Raw genomic sequence first — 16996 nt, 5'->3', positions numbered from 1 at the left:
CTGCTGAGTAAATATGTTATCTTACTCCTTCTAAAATTACTTCCTTATGAGTAAGATGTTTCATTCCTCTGCAAACTACTTCCCCCTTTTTCTTTTTTTTCGGTTGTTTTTTTTTCTTTCTTATTCTTTTTTTTTTTTTGAAATGAAAAGACTGAATGTATTCCTCTGTTATATGGGTGGGCTCCCATCTTCAACCAACAAATCACCATTCTGTTCTTCAGGGGGCTCCTGACTTCAACCAATAATGTCAAAAATAAAACGCCATTCTGTTTTTCAGGGGGGCTCCTGATTACTTAAGATTTGAATTGTATTCCCTTATTCTCAAGGTGGGCTCCTGATTGTTGATACTTCCATTGTATTCCCTTATTCTCCAGGTGGGCTCCTGATTGCTGATACTTCAACTGCTCTTCCTTGTTCTCCAGGTGGACGCTTGATTGCTGATACTCCAACTGTTCTTCCTTGTTTTCCAGGTGGACGCCTGATTGCTAATACTCCAACTGCTCTTCCTTGTTCTCCAGGTGGACGCCTGATTGCTGGGGATAATACTACTGGGGAAGTCTCCTTTCTTCCCCTCCTTCAAATTCAAAATTTTTTTCTTTTTTTTTTGTTTTTTTTTTCAACACTGGTGGGGATAAAAGTGTTATCTTCTCGGGATAACGTTGTTGAGGATAACGCTGCTGGGGAATTTTATCCCTTCAAGTCGATGCTTCATTCTTCTGGAAGCTGCTGGGGATGATAATGGCTTTTTGCTTTTCTGAGCACAAGTGTCATCCCTTTATTCTGTCTGCTGGGGAATACTTCCTCCATTTAAACTTATTATGTTGGGGCAACACTGGTTCAAACACCACTTCCCTTGAGACTGGTGCTATCTTTATTCTTCCTCGAATGGGTACCTGACTTCCAGAAAATTTTCCAAATGAAAGGAAAATTTTCTGCCCCAGTTTGACAGTCTCCCTTATGGCATGCATTTCTGTCATCAATGCCATTTCCTTTACCTGTTTCAAATCAAACAAAATTTGTTAGTTTAAAACGTGGTGGTTGGTTGTGATACTCCTACTGGGATGGCTTTTCCTTTTCTCCTTCCTTGCTCTGCGCTCCACAACTTGTTGGGGATGATATTATTTGCTGGGGATAATCCCTTTCTGCTGGGGATATCCCTCTTCTTTTGTGGCATAGCTCGGAAACTGGCATTTCCCCGACCTTTTAGTCTAGTATGAATTTCCCCAAATCATGCTCACTGCTCTCCTTGCTTTGTTCAACGGGCCTTGGCCTTGAGGTTTATAACCTTTGATTTCGGCAAGGGTATCCCTCTTGACACTTGTCAATCCTTTTGTCAATTCCCTTTTGCTGGGGATATCTTTTTTTGACACTGGCCTCGCGTTTGTTCCTCGCTGACTAATACCACTTGGATGTACTAGTCAGATCTTATCTTGCATAATTGGAAAGCTGATGGCATATTTTGAAGTCAATTCACACTTGTTCTGACCAGACAGACTCTATTGGGGAGTTTTTCTATGAAAGGAAAAAGATAAAAAGGGAACAGAATAAAAGACAAATGAAAAAGATGACTCTGTAACAAAAGAAACTATAAATAAAAACCTATCAAACGCAGACACCGACTCTAATGGTCATGGCATGCATTTGTGGCCTATCTTCCGTCGTCAATCGTCTTTCAAGACCTTCAATTGGCAATTCCCCATCTGATTCTCAATCTTATTCGACTTGTAGTGCCCGAAGGGTTTTCACTATCAAGTCTCTCTCATTTTGGTTTTTCTCTCAGCTTTCATCGCCTTATGGTGTCCGTGAAGATTTTCACCGATAAGACTCTCTCATTTGTATCACTTTCCAGCTGGGGATTTGGAGTGTTGCCGGTATGACTCTCTCTGCTGGAGATTAGAGTCCTTTCTGCTGTGGAACAGAATGTTATGTTCGCCGGTAAGACTCTCATTTGTCTGACTTGGCATCTTTTGCAGACTGGTCAGAAGGTCTTTCTTTGGACCGTAATGTGGGTTTTTGGACAGGCTAGAAAGAAAGGGTATTAAAGGCTCAAAAACAAATCAAATTTGGGGTTCAAAATTACAACCTTCGAAATTATATTTGTTTACAACAAGCGCAACCCTTGCCCCAGTTTCTTGCTTGGGGATTATTTATTATTATATTTTTTTATTACACCATGTACACTGTGACCATTGTGGCCATTATGCACCCTATGACCGAGCCGTGAAGCGCCTACGTATCATCTTTGAGGAATCAGGTCAAACGTAGTTCCCAATTCCTCTGTTTTCATTTGACTTTCTTTTGTTTTTTTATTGTTATCATTTTTCTCTTCTTTTTTTTCGTTTTTTTTTTTGATTTTTTTTTCTTTACCTTCCAGGCTCGTATTTCCTAGTCGTTGCTATTGATTCCGAACGAGGGGTATGAAAGAAAATAAATAAGGCTCAAAGGGGGGTAACGAAGGATAAAGTGTTTAGATAGCAGAACAAAATGCCTTCGTCATTCCAGTCTTCAAAACATGCCAAATGCAAACAACACAATTGATCATAGATTTATAGTCTCTTCCGATGGTGCTGGACTTGACAATTATGTTAAACACTTGCTTTTTCATTTGTCATTTCTAAAGCACCGTTGGGCGACACTCTCACTCTTATGAACGATCCTCATGCCAATTTGGCGAATCTTGCATTTAACGATTTTCTTTATGTTTTACTTGCCCCAGTTCCACATGACTCGGACTTCAAATAATCTCAAACCGTTCTTATTTCCTTTAAATGTTCTGATTGCCTTTCCGGGGTTTTATGATTAACTTTAAAGACTAGGCCCAAACTGTGTGCGCATGTCATGTCACTAGAATCGGCGCTGACCAAAATGATAAAAGGACTAAACAAAAGATGACTGGAAATAATAAAAGACCGGATTTTGCATTAGACTACCGGTGAAATGGTTTGAATAACAAAAACAAACCAGAATAAAATCCTAAAACAACCTGGACAAACTTAAACAAACCGCTATGACAAAACGGAAAGATAAGACAGTTTGACACGAGACAATATCCGAATTACAACCCTAATAATCCGAACAACAGAAATGACAACAAAATAAGCCACCACAAGCTTCTCTCTTGCTAACCAAGGAACGGAGCGTCCTCCCACTTTATCAAAATTGGTTTCTTAGCCACTGAGCTTCGCATCAGTATTGTCCAGACCATTGCCAACTTCGATATCATCAACCTTAGTCAACAATTCCCCAATAGGATTCGAGTGCTTCTGTCATCAGGCCTGATCCCCGCAAAGTGTGTATCATGATGTGCAGGTAAAGGATTCCGCGCGATATTCTGGGTGTCATTGTCCGGCTTACCACAAACCAACCACCTTAACTTTCTTTGTGATTCAATACAAAACAGGTTAAAATGGACTCAGTCGGTCCTCATTATTAACAGCATCTTTTCTTTTCTTTTTTCATTTTTCTTTTTTTCTTGATTTTTTTTTCGATTTCTTTTTTCTTTCTTTTTTTTTCTTTTTTTCATTTTTTTGTTGTGGTCGAATCTTATGGAGATTGCCTACGTATCATGACCCCGCATGAATCAGACCTCGCGTAGTTCGTGACCAATAAAGATAAACAATACTCAACATTTTTTTAAATTTACATATTAAAACAAACTGGGTTTCAAAGGTTTAAAAATGTCCTACAAACTTGAAAATCAAACAACCCGCATATTCTAATCAAAAGATTTACAAACTCAAAAACAAACGGCCAACTTCCTTTCCCTGTTTGTCAAATGCAACCAAACGGCTATTTTTGCAAATGTGGCCCCTTCCAATTCTCACATGAATTTTGAGGCCGGGGAGGATTATTTTATGACACTTTACCAACTTGTCCATTCTTTTACGAAAATAACCTTTCGACAACTGAAAGATACTCTAAGGCTATGTCGGCAAGAACGGTTTAAGACGCGGCCGAAACTGGCTCGGCTTTTTTTGACAAAATTCAAACGGTATTCACCTGACCGCCGACTCTTTGTTTTTTTTTCTTTTAAAATTATAATAAAAACCTGGTGTTGCAAACACGGCCCTTCAGCGCCTCGGGGACGAAGATTTATAGGGCTGTGTGGGTCAACTAGACCAAAAATCCTAAACATGACCCAAAAGTGGCTGTTTATGCAAAGTCAGCCTTCCGGCGTTCCTTTCGGGAACATTCGGCTATTTATGACATAACAACATCACCTGACTTATTTATGACTCTTTTTATCGTTTTTCAAATTAGAAAACTCAATATTGCAAACACGACCTTTCAACGTCTCGGGGACGAAGATTTTTAAGGCTGTGTGGGTCAACTGGACCAAATCTTAAATATGACCCAAAAGTGGCTGTTTATGCAAAGTCAGCCTTCCGGCGTTCCTTTCGGGAACATTCGGCTATTTATGACATAACAACATCACCTGACTTATTTATGACTCTTTTTATCGTTTTTCAAATTGGAAAACTCAATATTGCAAACACGGCCTTTCAACGTCTCGGGGATGAAGATTTTTAAGGCTGTGTGGGTCAACTGGACCAAATCTTAAATATGACCCAAAAGTGGTTGTTTATGCAAAGTCAGCCTTCCGGCGTCCCCTTCGGGAACATTCGGCTATGTCTTGATAAAACAACGTCACCCGACTTCTTAGAAATTTGACATATATATTTTTGCTATTTTTTTTTTGTAAAAGGGGAAGTTGGACATCACCCGACTTATTTATGACAAAATTAAAAATCTTGACAGGTTTTTTTTTTATTTATTGGTTTTTGGCTATTTTAGCAAAAAATGGGGGTTGGACCCGATGAGGGTTGCCTACGTATCTCACATCTGGTGAGAATCAAACCATGCGTAGTTCGGGCAAATTAACCGAACTATTTTAAAACATGACTCTTTTCCATTTTTATTTTTTCCTGGCAAGACAATCTATTTTCCTTTTCTATTTTTTTTGAAAAAGACAAAATAACGATTTTTTTTTCCATTTTCAACAAACAATAAAACAATCTATTTTTCCAAAAATAAAAGACTCTTTTTTTCTATATTTTTTAGTAAAACAAAATAAAATATTTTCCTTTTTTTTCAAAATTTCGGTAGAGTTTCGCCAGTAATTGGTCTTGATTTTTTTCTAAAATAATCAATTAACTCCTTACCTGATATATTCTTTTTCCTTTTTTTCCTTCAATTTTCCAACATTCCCGAGATTCAGAAACCGGTCAACATGCAAGTTCGAAACAAATATATGTACAGAGCAAGTAGGATGCATCAGAATGGTCTTTTCATTTCAGGTTGCTAGTCCTAGACGGACCCAACCTCTGTGTTGAGTCCCCTAAGTCAAATGCAACGTGATGCAAATAAGCGTTCCTACTAGGGATCCGGCATGAGGTTTCGTTATACTAGGTTTATAACCTGGGTATATGTTCTAGACTGTGTACCCGAGCGGACAACTCGAGTCGAGGAGGGGGCAACTTACCGGGAACCAAAAGGCCATCCGGCTTCGTAACTTATCCGTCCTCTTTCTTATTTCAGGTATTGACACTAACAGAATAGGGAGCCTCGACCAGCGAGCTTCTCCCCGGAGGTAAGAAGAGAAGGGTTTCGGCACAGTTTATATACAGTTCAGATAATATCAAAGCGGTAAAAGACAACATTTAGTATGTTATGTCAGAACATGCAATATATATCAGATAATAAAGCCAAATATAACAATTATTCTAAGCTCGAATTCTTGAACCCTGAACCAGTGGTTCTGGGTTTAATTTCCCAACAGAGGTTTTGTTATACTAGGTTTATAACCTGGGTATACGTTCTAGACTGTGTACCCGAGCGGACAACTCGAGCCGAGGAGGGGGCTACGTACCGGGGACCCGCGAGATCGTCCGGCTTTGTAACTTGTCCGACCTCTTTCTTATTTCAGGTATTGACACTAACAGAATAGGGAGTCTCGACCAGCGAGCTTCTCCCCGGAGGTAAGAAGAGAAGGGTTTCGGCACAGTTTATATACAGTTCAGATAATATCAAAGCGGTAAAAGACAGCATTTAGCACATTATGCAAAAACATGTAATAAAGATCAGATAATAAAGCCAAATATAACAATTATTCTAAGCTCGAATTCTAACCCTGAACCAGTGGTTCTGGGTCCATTAATTCCCCAGCAGAGTCGCCAGAGCTGTCACACCTCCTTTTCACATACACGAGGGGGTACGTAGGGAGTTTTTTCCAATTAAAGGACAATCAAACGGGATTTATTTATTTATTTCAGAGTCGCCACTTGGGAGATTTAGGGTGTCCCAAGTCACCAATTTTAATCCCGAATCGAGGAAAAGAATGACTCTATATTACAGTCTGCGTACCAGAAATCCGGATAAGGAATTCTGTTAACCCGGGAGAAGGTGTTAGGCATTCCCGAGTTCCGTGGTTCTAGCACGGTCGCTCAACTGTTATATTCGGCTTGATTATCTGATTTTATACAAATATGAACTTATGTGCAAATTTTATCTTTTTACCGCTTTCATAATTGTTATTATTATTTTTACAAGAATGTGAACATCGTTTAAAAATATGTCTTTGGATTGCGTCACATAAAATGCACCCGCGATCCGGAACGTATTTTTATTCAATGTTTTAGGATTTGGATTTGGGTCGCATAAATGCGCACCCGTGTTTAAGAATGTATTATTATTAAATCGTGCCTAAAGCGATTAGCGTATTATTATTTATGGGTAAGACTGTGGAATTCACTAAACAGTCCATCCCGAATTCTAAATACTCAATTAAATATTTATTGAGGGCCCCACAATTTTGTATTTTTTATTCGGCAAGGCTCGTCTCATTTATTTTTAAAAGACAATCCTAAAATGCCTACATTATTCTCTATTAAATTTGTCTCTACAAAATAAAATTAAAAAAAACGTCTTAATTTATTTACAGGCTGAAATTGACCAATAATATTTAATTAAACAACATTCTTCCAAGTTTCAAAATGGTCTATTTTGATAAACTAACGTGTTTTTTGAGACATGATAATCATCCAACAATAGCGAATTAACTAGACGAAGTTACTACACCATTTATTTATTTTTAGGCAATATATAGGTAGTTCGTCCGTTAAGCTATCATCCGATGTTTCACTATATGTATTAAATATCTACATGATTCTGATTTTTTGCAAGCTAAATAATTTATACATACAAATAAAATTCAGAATATAATTAAATATAATTCAGAATTTCAACTCTTCATTTTTCGTATTCATACTTCATATTTCGGATTACAATAACCAGCGTGTCAGTTGTGTACCTGATTTGGAAGCAAAAGAAAATGAAAGATGAGAATCAGCAGCAGTAATAACAATACAGCACAGCAGCAACAATCCAGCAACAGTAACAACCCAGGAACAGAGTTTGCAAACCGGTGGAGTATTAATCCCAAAACAAAAACTTCAAGCTTTGATGACACAACAACAATTAATGTTAATTTCAAACAATGAAAGAAAGCAGAATATTTTTTTAGTTTTTTTTTATTTGAAAGTTTAAATATTTTTTCGGAATTTTCTCTCTCTTAGATGTTCAGCCTTTTTTTTCTCTCTTATTCTCTTTCTGTCAGATTTTTTCCTCTCTTTTTTCTCTATCTGTGTGTCCTCCCCAAAATCTGATTTCAAGACTTCTACTTATATCTCATCCCATAAATTTTTTAATTAATTAAAATTAACCCATTTTCTCCTACCAAACCCATTATCTTCTCACTCATCCCCATTACAACCCCAACCCATTATATTTTGTCTCACATGCTTTCACTAAACAAATACAAGATTCCTCCCCACTAAATTTTGTCTTGTCCCCCCTTTATATTAAACAATTATATCACAACTCACCCCATTATATTTTGTCCCCCATGCTTAACATAAAGAATTACAAAATGTTCAATTACCAAACTACCCCTCCAACCTTATTACAATTACCATTTTACCCCTGAACGTACTACAAATTACCAAACTACCCCATCAGCTATAACAATCAATTAATCAAACTTAACCAAAATATAGACAATATGATCAATTTCTAACAATGTTCAAACAACAAATCACATGAACATGATTTCTTCAATATTTCAACAACAAATCACATGAACATGGTTTCAACAACATTTCAACAAAAAATCACATGAACACAAATTGAACAAGAAAGAAAAACTAAAATTTGATTGAACAATATTTTTAGCAACAAACAAATCTATTTTCAGATTCAACAGCAACAATCAAACAAGTATATTTAGATTTCTAAATTCAATAATATTGAACTTAAAATCAACTCTAACAACATTACAACAAACAATTCTTATATTAAACTTAAACAAGATTATGAAACAAATTCAAGAAATAATCATAAATGATAAACAAGAATTCAAACTATACAAATTTCGGATTCAAGATCAACCAAACATAATATGAACATGAATTAAATCTAAAAATAAAAACGACGGATTCAAATGATTAAAACCAACATACTTCCCTATTACAACTAAATTCTTTTAGGCAAATAACAAAACAAAACCTAAGAAGAAACAATTATGAATTTAAACTTGAACTTAACAATATTAACAATTTCTGGAAAATACATAAAATACATGAAACAAATTGAAGAAACAATTAATTAAACTTCAATTTGTATCTAACTAACATTAAACTAACAACATTTACCTAAACAATAAAACAAACATAAAATAAACATGAAAAAAAAACTAATTAAATTTTCATTTAAAATCTGAAAATTAATTCAACAAAACACATGAACAAACTAAAAAATTATTTCAACGACGAACAAACAAAATAAGAATTGAATCATTTAACGATTTTGGATCCGGAAAATATCAAACAAAAATATGGACAAAAATAAAACTTAGAACAACTAACCGATTCAAAACAACGACGAAGAAACGAAGAAGACGAAGGAGCAACAACGTTTGGTTGTAGAAGAAGCCACAACAATGGAGGACAAAGAAGCAGCAGCACGACGAAGGAGATGACGTGAAGCAGCAGCAGCCCGAAGCAGCGAGCAATAGCACGGCGCAGACAGCAATGGACGACGACATGGTCGACGTCGAAGCTCGTCCATGGCTGGACGTAGTAGAGGGCAGAAGAAGCTGGAACGCAGCAACGACAGTGGCAGCAGCTGGAAGAAAATGAAGCAGCAGAGGCGACGCGGGCATCCATGGCGTAGGCAGCAGTGGCATGACGACGATAGTCGTTTGGAGCGAAGAACGAAGAAGAGCAGCCGCTGCGTGTGTGCTTTTTCCGTTGTGTATGTGTGTGTATGTGTTGACGTGTGTGTGTGGCATGAGGGTGAGGGGGAAAGGGCATCCATGGAAGGGGGAAAACCATGGGAGGGGAGCTTGAGGAAGAAGAATAAAGAGAGAAAGAGAAAAGGGGGGGGGTGCGGGTAGTTTAGGTTAGTTTTTAGGATTTTTCATTGTTTTTTTTTTTTTGAAATGTAAGATAATAGGGGTGTTGGGTTATGGGGTTATGGACCGGGTCGACCCGGTTTGAAATGGACCGGGTCATGGGGAAGATTGGACAATTATTTGGGCTTGGGGTTGAAATTTGAAGAAATGGCCCAATCCGATTTTTCTTTATATTTTCGCTCTCTTTTCTTCTTTTATTTCTCTAAAACTAAATTATAAAAATACTTAAATTATTATTAAGAACTAAATTAAGTTATAAAAGCGCAAATTAACTCCCAATAATAATTAACGCACAATTAAGTAATAATTAAGCATAAAATTGTATATTTGGACATTAAATGCTAAAAATGCAAACGATGCCTATTTTTGTAATTTTTAATTTTTGTAAAACAAATTTAATTAGTTAACAATTATAGAATTAAATCCTACATGCAAATGCGACATATTTTTGTATTTTTTATTAATTTAACAAATAAACAAACACAGACAAATACAAATAATTATCCAAAAATATCACAAAATCTCACAAAATTGCACACCAAGGAAAATCATTTTATTTTGAATTGTTTTGGGAGTAATTCTCATATAGTGCAAAAATCACGTGCTTACAAAAATTTGTAGGATATCATTTCTAAATTTTGTGCCCAAATTGACATATATATCTTTGCTTTCTCTGTTGTAAAACGCTAATTGTCAATTTCATGAAATGTTTCTTGTTACAGTGGAGTACATTCCTCATGTATTTATTTTCTTCTGCCTAATTTCCGAGTCCGAAATTCTTATGGCCAACTCACCTTTCTCGTGTCGATTCAACTTTGTGAACCTCTTTCTTTTTGTGTTGAAATAACTGTTAAGGATGGAGCATATTATTGATGCAAAAAGCTTTTATATTTGGGCTTTATGAATACGTGCTTAGCAAAAAGTATTCTACTGATGGCTTGGCAATAATCTCAAAGTAGGAAAATAATTCATAAATATTGTAGCTTTCTTTAGGCGCGATTAATAAATAAATCATCACGATTATGGGTACGGTTCCCGTGGCATGGTCATGATACCCAATCCTCAATTCGGGTGTGCATTTCATGTGACCCGACCGTAACTTCGAATAATAATAAAATAAATATGTCGTAAATCGCGGGTGCATTTCATGTAGCATGGTTTGCAATGTGTACCAAAATGGCAAGTGTATGACAATTGTGCCTTGTTCCGAAAATAAATTCCACAAATACTAAAAGCGGTTAAAAAGTTAAAAAATACACGTAGGTTAAAAATGTGTAATTAAATCAGATAATTGAGCCAATATTAATAGTTGAGCGACCGTGCTAGAACCACGGAACCCAAAAATGTCTAACACCTTTTCTTGAGTTAACATAATTTCTTACCCGGATTTCTGTGTTTCACAGACTATAAATAAAGTCAAACTTTCTTGGTTCGGGATTTAAACCGGTGACTTGGGACACCCTAAATTATCCCAAGTGGCGACTCTCAATAAATAAATAATCACATTTCGATTGTCACTTAAATTGAAAAAAACTCCCTTATACTCCTTCCGAAGGTAGAAAAAGAAGGTGCGACAGACACCACATTACCATTTGGAATATGCACATTTTCACCTTTTAAACTAGACTCCTTGTCCAATTTGGTCAACAACTTAGAATTTCTTACCATATGATTAGTAGCTCCAGTATCAATTATCCACCTATCATCGATTATACTAGATAGGAATGCAAATATACATGTTGTTGGTTGAGTAGAGCTTGTTGTTTTTTCATTCACTTTACCAAGCATATGTAAGATTTGTTGATACTGTTCGGGAGTAAAGTATGGTACTGAGGAAAGTGGTGCTGCTGGATGAGGTTGAGGTTGGCTCCTTTCCCTATGATTTCCTCCACTGTTATTACCTGCAAAATTATCTGCTGAAAACAAGTCGTGACTGCTACTAATAGGTATTAGTGTTCCAGTGTTAGTTCCAGAACCACCATTGTTTCCTACCAAGTTAGCTGTAGGAAATGAGTTTCCTTTCTTTTTGTGCTTGAAATCAACAGGATAACCATTCAATTTAAAATAATTCTCTCTGGTATGTCCTTTGTAGTTGCAGTAGTCACAGACTATGTTAAAATTTTCTTTGGTCTGTGCTAAAATCCACCTCTAGTAGACACAAAAGCAGTGATATCAGGATTCTCTATACGAGCACCTGTGTGTGCAATTGCCCTCTGGCTTTCCCTCTCTATCATCACAGAGTAAGCCTTGTTAACAGAGGGAGTTGGTATCATCATGAGCAATTGGTTTCTAGCTTGCTCATAAGACTCGTTTAGCCCCATAAGGAACGGCATGAGTTTCAGCCTTTCCATGAACACAACAGATTCATCTGATTTCTCACAGTCACATCTAGGAATTGGGGCTAGACTATAAAACTCGACCCACAACAGTCTCAATTTTGAGAAATAAGAAGAGATTGAGCTAGTACCTTGATTAATTGTAACAATGCTCTTATGAATCTGAAAAATTCTAGAGAGATCAGCCTTATCAAACCTCTCTTTTAGGCTATTCCATACAGCACTTGCATTTGAGGAGTAAACGATTCCACTAAGCAATTTAGGCGATACATAGTTCATTATCCATGACAGCACTATGGCATTGCATCTGTCCCATAGATCGACCAGATTTGGACCATAATTTCCTCGCCTACAAGTACCGTCTATAAACCCTAACTTGTTTTGCCCTAAAATAGCAATTCTCATTGCTCGAATCCATACCGAGTAGTTTTCTGGACCTCGAAGTTGCAGCGAGATCAAAATTGCTCCGAAATTATCATTTGAGTTTAAAAACAAGGGATGATTGTGACTTAGCTTCTCAGGAGCTTCATTATCAACTTCCACCATTGTTGAGCTTCAACTGTAGAGACAGAGCTTGAGCAAAATTGAGCTTGAATTCAACAACCATAGAGATTTGCGATCTAGATTCGAGCAGTAGTGTCACGACCCAAAATCTCAACTCGGTCGTGATGGCACCTCTCGTGAAGACAAGGCCATCCAATCAACAAAACAGTACATCTCTTTATAATTACTTAGCAGGAATAAGTCTAAATCATGGGCAATATAATCTTAAATGCGAAATAAACGTGATAGAACAAGGAAAACCATCCCAACTCAGCCCGAAATTGGGGTGTCACAAGTCATGAGCTACTACAGAGTTTACTAATATTTTACAAAGTCTGGAATTATCATAAATAACAAAGATAAGGGAGAAAACGGGGTTGCGGACGTCAACAGCTACCTCGTTACTCCTAGTCACCGCCTGGTCTGGAAAGAATCAGCGCTCAGGAGCGAACTCAGCTCTGCCTGTATCTGCACATATGGTGCAGGGAGTAATGTGAGTACTCCGACCCAGTGAGTAATAAAAATAAATAACGACTGAAAATATAAAATCTCATAACAGCACAATATAGCGCTATCCCAAGCAGTAAAATCAGTTATACAGTAAAACAGTGAGTATCAGATAATTCTTCTTTTAAAATAGTGAAGCCAATTAATTTCCACAGTAAGGATAAATCAAAGGCTTGCCCCTCGGGCTCAATATGTAAATCTCAGTATAGTATCAGCCCCTCGGGCTCACTCCCAACTCACCAGCACACAACATCAGCCCCTCGGGCTCACTCCCAACTCACCACACATAAGCAACAGCCTCTCGGGCCCACTCCCAACTCACCTGGGTACCCTGCGCTCACTGGGGGTGTGTACAGACTCCAGAGGGGCTCCTACAGCCCAAGCGCAATATCAATAGGCCTGAAAGCCTTCACACATCACACACGAGGCCTGAAAGCCTCCTCATATAACACTCGAGGCCTGAAAGCCTCCTCACATCACTCAACATATCCTCACGTATGGCCCTCGGCCTCAATCAGTCCAGAAAATAATCATAAGCCTCTTGGGCATCAGTAAAACAATAGTGCTCAGCTCAACAACATTATAAATATCATTAAATCTCGAGTTGAGTATAAATGTAGCTGAGTTCACAAAATAATATAATTCAATTGGACTGAGTTCAAATAATATTTCAATTCGTGAGGAAAATAGTGATGTAAATTCACAAAAGATTTCAGATAATTGGCACGAAACCCAAATATGGCAATAAGCCCCAATCATAGTGAAAAACAATAAATCTTTATCAATTACGCGGTAAAAATATCAACTAGGATGGACCAAGTCACAATCCCCAATAGTAAATGACCCCGCACTCGTCATACAACGCGTGTCTCATCTCAACATAGCAGTATGTTGTGCAATCCGGGGTTTCAAACCCTCAGTGCATCATTTAAAATCATTACTCACCTCGAACCGGTGAAATCTATAGCTTGCGACGCCTTTGCCCCTAAAATCGGCCTCCACGTGCGTCGAATCTAACCAAAATCAGAGCGAATACATCACAATATACTAAGGGAACAATACCCAATCGAAAATACTCGAAAAACACTAAAAATCACGAAGTTGGCAAAACCCGAGCCCCGGGCCCACTTCTCGAAAAATTACGAAAGTCACATCACCGGATTCCTCGTCTCTCCATGAGTCCGTACATATAAAATTTACCAAAATCGGAGTTCAAATGACCCCTCAAATCTTCAAATCTTATTTTCAAATCTCTAGGCCTAAATCCTCAATTTACTCCTCAAAAACATGTAATCTAGTCGGATTATTAGATGATAATTCAATATTATGGAGTAAAAATGATCACAAGTGACTTACCTCAAGATTTCCCGTGATTTTTCGCTCAAAATTGCCCAAAATCCGAGCTCCAAATCGTCAAAAATGGAAAAATCTCCCTAACTTAACATTCTGTCTGGTACTGTTCACGGGGTACTGTTCACGTGTACTGTACACGACACTATTCACGGGTTACTGTTCACGGGTCAGTATTCACCCACGCGGTTACTGTTCACGCGCGGGGTACTGTTCACTGCTGCAGAAAATACAACAGCTTTTAAGAAATTTGCAGCACAACCATTTTTCACTAAAATGGCTCTAACTCCATCATACGAACTCGGAATTAGACGATTCTTGTTCCTATGAGTTACAAATAATAATACAAACACAACCCTTCAATAGAAACTTAATTCGGAGCTCGTTTGCCCAGTTCAATACACATTTCGCTTGTTAAACGATTAACTCACATTTCACGTCAAAAACCCAATCGTGACTTGATGAAATTAAACCAAAATTTTCAGGTCAGTCCTATAATTCATGATTTAAATTCTGGAAGTCTCAAAATTAAATTTGGATCTCTAGAACTAAAAATGAACCTTTAGATCATTACATTTATGCTCAAAACGGCAAAAATCTTCCAAAAATGACCCATTGGGCATCCGAAACACACCCGAGGCCCCCGGGACCCCGACCAATAATACCAACTAGTCCCAAAATACATTATGGACTTGCTCGAGGCCTCAAATCACATCAAACAACGCTAAAATCATGAATCAACCTCCAATCCAAGTTTTATGAACTTTAGAATTTCCAACTTCTATTTCTGATGCCGAAACCTATCAAATCACGTCCGATTGACTTCAAATTTTGCACACAAGTCCAAAATGACATAACAAAGCTATAGAAATTCTCGGAACTCCATTCTGACTCCCTGATCAAAATTTCACCTATCAACCGGAAATCGCCGAAATTCTAACTTCGCCAAAATAGGCTAACTTCTTCACCGGACTCCAAATTTACTTCCGATTGCGCTCCTAAGCCATAAATCATCACCCCGGAGCTAACCGAATCATCGGAATTCAATTTCGAGCCCTCTAACTCATAAGCCAACATCCGGTTGACTTTTCCAACTTAAGCCTTCTTAAAAGAGACTAAGTGTCTCGTGTTTTATCAAAATTACTCCAAATAAATTCTAACGCACCCAATACCGATAATGAAACATAAGGAAGCAGAAAAAGGGAAGAACGGGGTAGTAACTCATGAGACGACGGGTCGGGTCGTCACAAGTAGGCTCTGATACCATGTCATTTTATCAATGAGATAGAGAGATTGATGAGAGGAAACGAACAAAAGAAGACTTGGAGAGAAATTAACTGATTCTCATTTCTTCTGCATGCTACAGTAGTGAGTAATAGTAGGGGTGGGCATCGGTCGATTCGGTTTGGTTATGAATATTATCAGTTTTGCCTATCGGTTATCGGTTTACAAATATCATAACCCGATAACCAAACCGATAAGATATTGGTTATCAGTTATCGGTTAATCGGTTACCGGTTTACCCGATAAGATAAAACAACTAAAACAGTTTCGCAATGTATAAAACATTTTCGGTATAAAACTATTTTGCTAAAATAGTTTTATAATTTGCAATGTATAAAACAGTTTCGGTAAAATCAGTGTTCTTAAGATCTTCTTTGTTCAAACGACTAGCAGTAACTCTTTGTACATTGATATCTCCTTTTTTACTCTAGTACAGAATTATGTATATAGATTAAAAAGTTTATTAGTTATGAAATACAAACTTTATAACAACTGACACAAGATAACCTTTGTAACAGCTCAATAATTAAAGCACACGATAAATCTCACTTTAGCTTTCAAACAAACTAAGAAAAATCCAGAGCCAGAATGTTTTCAAACAAACTAAGAAAAAGATGAAGATGAAGCAACTAAAAACTTACACGAAGAATCAAAATGAAGCTGAAAGATGCGGCTGATAAATGCGACTGAAGAATATGATGGATCTGAGAAATGAAGTGAAGATGCGACTGAAGAGTGAAAGAAAGAAGCTGAGAAATGCGACTGACGCCGGCCTGAGTTTTGACGGGCTGACTGGTGAGGGCGTGAGGCAGAGAAACTAAGAAAGAATAGGGAAATCAAAGAGTGAACTATAAATTATGAAACCCCAGTATGTATATACTTAAGAGTAAACTAGTAAATTAGTTAATCCTTATTAGGTTATCGGTTTTACCCAATAACAGAATTGCCAAACCAAGCCCGAACCGATAACCCAATAAAAAAAAAATTAACCCGTTACCGAACCGTTAACCCAATAACCCAATACCGATAACCCAATAAATAATTAACGGTTCGGGTCATCTGTTTTACCCGATATATGCCCATCCCTAAGTAATTGGCCCTATATATACACACCATCTAACTAACTTTACTAACTAACTATGATTACATAAATAACCACTATACTAACTAACTAGCCAACTAATACATATCAGCTTATACTCTTAACACGTCTCGTTCGATTTTCTTCTTCCACACGAATTTCCCGTTCAGATTTGAATCTCCGAATAGATTTGAATCGTTTGAGTAACTGCAAAATTTCTGAACTTTCAGCTTTTTCGCGACTTTAATTGCCTTTCTCTGTGCTTTATTAGCCATATAATGTGATTTCTTCTTCAGTAATTTTCCTCTTTTTTCTCTTCGTTCGCTCGTCCTCACTACTCTCTTCATCGAAATAATCATAGTCTCTCAATCTGCGGCTATGAGTTCTGCTTTTGCTTCGGCGACTGGTGGTCGGCGGAGAAACCAT

At 37.4% G+C, this 16996-nt stretch overlaps 1 pseudogene; it reads right to left on the bottom strand.

The window, feature by feature from the left end:
* LOC104238162 (splicing factor Cactin-like) overlaps positions 1 to 16996 on the bottom strand; it is a 95793-nt pseudogene extending 78797 nt beyond the window's left edge.

This window comes from Nicotiana sylvestris, chromosome 12 (assembly GCF_000393655.2).
Source record: "Nicotiana sylvestris chromosome 12, ASM39365v2, whole genome shotgun sequence".
Lineage (NCBI taxonomy): Eukaryota > Viridiplantae > Streptophyta > Magnoliopsida > Solanales > Solanaceae > Nicotiana > Nicotiana sylvestris.
Note: the sequence above shows the minus strand (reverse complement) of the source record. Positions and strands in the feature narration are given on the sequence as shown.